Source organism: Parasteatoda tepidariorum, chromosome 9, assembly GCF_982258835.1.
Source record: "Parasteatoda tepidariorum strain Cologne lab strain chromosome 9, Ptep-v5.0, whole genome shotgun sequence".
NCBI lineage: Eukaryota > Metazoa > Arthropoda > Arachnida > Araneae > Theridiidae > Parasteatoda > Parasteatoda tepidariorum.
Genome location: NC_141763.1, coordinates 26,094,018 through 26,098,668, shown reverse-complemented (window position 1 = coordinate 26,098,668; position 4,651 = coordinate 26,094,018).

Sequence of the window (4,651 nt, the reverse complement as noted above, 5' to 3'; positions counted from 1 at the left end):
CTATTAAAAGTGACTGACCTGTCACGTGACTCTGTCTTGGCACGCGCAGTCTCGAAGGAGGGAGGGGTATGGATTTATGCTATCGTATCAAAATAGAATAACTAATGAGGATGATAAGAGCACAGACGAATCACTTTTTTCCGAGAATAATCATGAGATGGAATCTGACGCACGCGCGACTGGAGCTTTTGCCACGCTTCGGGTGTTGTTGAAACTTTTTATTGCTCTTTTGGATATCTTAAACATTTCATTAAAAAGCAACAGAGATTTTCAGAATTCTTTATAAACCTTATTTTTATTAATCTTAAACATTGTTTCAGATTTAGTGTATATGACGTCATTTTTCTTTTTGCACTGAAATCAAAACTTAGCACATCGCCATCTAACTTAAAAAAAAAAAAAAAAAAAAATGCAATAGTAATAATTATGCAAAACATTGCAATAATTTTCAGCGTTTTATTCTTAGTTTCATTCTTTTTTGTATCAAGTTTGCTACTGTACTCAAGTTTTTATTATTTTTGTTTCATCTGGACTTATTTTTTGAAATATCATTTTATTTAAATGAGGGACGAAAAAAAAGTTTTCTTTTTTTATTCTTAGATTTTCTTTGAAAAAAAAATCAGCTTAATCTACAGTTTATGTAGGAATGCGTTAAATTAGTAGAAATGTTGATATTTCCATTCATTTTAAAATAAAGAAATACTGTTCTAAAATCTTTGTTTTTGTTACATTTAGATCAAATTTTAAAATATTTTGCATTTACATCTTAATGGTAATAAAAAATAAAACGAAATTTCGTTCGATTTTGTTTAAAAATCAGCGTTATCTAGGTTCTACAACGTTTAACCCTTTGATGTAGAATTTTTGTTTAACATATTTTTCATTATTTTGCATCAATCTGAGTGAAAAATATCATATTTAGCATTTTAATTATTTATGGTTTCGAAACAGTGCATAAAACTTCGGTGTCTTTTTTGAGCGTTAAAGATTAAATTTTCCAAACGCTGCTCACTTTCAAATTCGTACTTATTTGCAATTAATTACATTTAAGAGAAATAGTTATTCATTATTGAAATTTCTTATATTTACAAAATAACTGATTGATAAATTTTTAAATATGAAAGGAAAAGAAAACATTTTTCTCAAATAACTTTTTTTGGATTTTATATTGTAGTACTAATACAATTCCGATAATCTAACAGATTTTTTTATATTAAGCTGTTAAAAATTAACTATTACTATTAAGCCTAAACATATTATCACTATTAAAATTAACTATTAGGCTGTAAAAAATACCAAAATATATTTTTGCATGTAATTAGCGTCAGAGAAAGTATATATAAAAGAGACACCGTTGTTTCAAAGTTATTAATAAAAATGTGTTTAAATTCATTCATTGTAAAATAAGAAATTAAAAGTAATCTGCAACATTTTTTTAACCCTTTGGGCTTGAAAGACGTGCCACTCACGTCAACATGCTGGTGCCACAAAATCGCCAATGACGTGTTGTGCACGTCGATAGGTCATAATTATCAAAGGAATAAATTAAACGTTCGTGGTTCGTATTACAGAAATAGAAAAGATTCAGATTGCTATTAGGAATCTCGAACAAATTATTGCAATTAAACTTGCTATGAACTAACGTTAAACTAACTATTGAGGTACAATTTACTGTTTTGATTCGCGCAACTGTGAAACTTTCGCTTGCGCAAATATGCAGTAGATAAGTTACCCATGGTATGAAGAAGCGTAGAAACTGACATTAGAGATCAAAGCTTTTGATAGACTTACATAAAGGCTGTTATTCGAAGGCTTTGTCGTAACACGAAGTTATGCTTTCTTGCCAATAACATGCTATTTTCATAATAGCTGTGTGTTTGCAACATTCATGGTTTTTAGGACAAATTTAGCCTTTTAATCAACGCCCTCTATACTAATTCGGAAAATGTGGCAAAACGTCAACATGAAGAAAGGCCATAGTTTTGTGAAAATAGAAAGAGTTATTGATTTTATTTTTAAAAAATTCGAATAGTTACCCCGGCTCTACCTTATCTGAGATCATGAAAATTTGTAAAAATTAGAATTATTCATTGATTTTGGTAATATTCATCTAGGTGGAAATATCTCGCCAAATTGGTGATTTTTAAAAATTATAATGGATTTTAAAATATTTAAGTTACTTGTCGTCTCTAAAGCAAAGATAATTAATTCTTTACGGCGAAATGGTACACATATTTCTGAGTTATAGCTTTGCATGAATTGTATGACACATAAACTGCGATTTTTTCTTTTTTATATTCCGAAATTGTTCTGAGAAACACAGTTAACCGATTAACCTCTTGTAAAATGCAACTAATATTATAAGCAAAAAAATTACTATTTAATTTTTCATTGATATAAAAATTCAGTATATATTTTTTCCAAATAAATTTTCTAATAAAGACAGCAAAAGTTAATTCCAAATATTGTTTCCCAGTTTTATATTCATTATTTCAATTCCAAGTGTTGACGCAGCACAGTTCTACACAAAGCTTATAATAAAAATAAATATATACTTATTTTATATTACTATTTTCTAAGTAAAACTGTTAATAAGTTTACACACGGATTTAAATATGTTTATCAAAAACTGTTTTGCGTCATAAAGTAATGCCATGGAATTTTACTTCAATAAAGAAACACTAATATCAGTTTTAAGTCTTTAATATGAATTAAATTCTGAATAATTGAAATTGGAAACGTAATAGTGGAAAAGAGAGGATAAAAAAAAAAGCATGATAAAAGATAATAAATAATAATAAATAAATATTACTAGTCAATTCGCGATCGCAACGCTCGAGTACGCCGTCTAGCGGGAGCCTGTAAATATCGGACATTAATTTATCACGTTTTCATTTAGTTCCATCAAAGTCATTGACTGAATCAGACGCCATTTTTTAGCAGCAAATAAGAAACAAAATTTCCCTAAGGAAAAGGCCGAAGAACTTGAAAAAAATCTCCAGAATATTAGTAAATTTTTCAGGAACAGAACACGCCAAACATTTGAAGAAAAATTCCTCAATAATTTTCAATTTCTATTATCAACAAACTTGCAACTGATGACTTCCGATTTCGGATACTGTTACAGATGTGTGTATTAAGGTAAAATGCATTTCTTCTGTCTTCAATTCATTACGAATTAAAGTGAAGTCAACATTGCTTTCGTCATTCCAGTGAATAAATATGAATTCAGAACATACAGAATTGTAATAGTTATAGCATATTCTTCTTCGTTATAGAATAGTATATATTTCAGTATCCATATAATTCGGAAAACAACAATAAAAAATTATCCAAGTTACTTGAAATAGTGCCATTTGTGCTGATTCTTAATTAATTTAAATCGTTTTCTTGGTAAGTTTCTTTTTTAATTTTGAAAGAATAAGTTCAACTAGAATTCAGCTATTCTGTTTTTAGCTACATATTCAAATTCATATCAATTATAAAATTTTGCTGTGTAGTATGTTATCTAAAAGTAAAGAAGGGATAAACTATGTATCTATTATTTGAGAATAAAGTTTTCAAACAAGGAACTTATCATTTTGGAATTCTCCGGGAATCATAAATCAGGTAAGTGCAATGATTTTTACAATAAAAAATTTGCTTGTAAATATTTTTTTTTCATTTGATGATGGTTCTCTACAGAATGGTTTTTTACGTCTGATTAAGAACTATAAGAATAATAAAAAAAGAAACAATATGAAAGTTTTTATTTCAATGTTAATAATTCTTAAAATCGTTTTTTTTATCCTAAGAATTCTTTATTTTCCGTTTTTTAGTTTATAATTTTTTGATAAAAATTGTTCTCAAAATTCTTTTGAAAAATTAAATGGTATAACATTATGTGTTTATGTATACTTCTTGTATATTCCAATGTTTTAAATAATATGATTCAGAAAAGTATGGAATAAAAATTCGGTACTTACGACGTATTAACGCCACCGCCGCTACAGATTTGGCGGTTTTTAAGTGCCGCCAATCTACACTTAAAATTTTTGCGACAGTTCATAAAATAAAACACTTTATTTAAAATCAAAATAGTTAATTGGATTTCGGTGGAAAATGAGCCGATATAGAGTTTAGCATAGATTCAAAACAACCATATCGCCATATGAACTCTGATGAATAAGATTCCAAATGAAATAACATTTCCAAAACGTACGTTTGCCAAGATAAAGTTTTATGTTGTGGGAATTGGTACATTTTCGTTTTTTCGGTAAAATATTTCCCTCCTGAAAAAATAAAATTGCATCTTGTTTTGTTTTTTGCAAATCCCAAGGACGAATATTCGTAGCACTAAAAATGGCGACAAAAAAGAATTGTTTTTTTTTTGTTTTTGTTTCGTCAGCATTCTTTATTTTACGTTTCTTAGTTTCTAAATAATGATTTTTATTGAAACTTGAAATTTTTTGATAAAAATTGTTGTCAAAAAACGTTGTTTACAAAATTAAATTTCATAAAATTATGAGGCTTATGTATACTTTTTGTTCATTTTAATTTTTGAACTAATATGATTCTTAAAACTATAGAATGTAAAGTTTAAATGGGCCTTTCATGTTATATCATTACATTTAGTAATACTATTTCTCGGGCATTAGGTTTTAACTCTTAT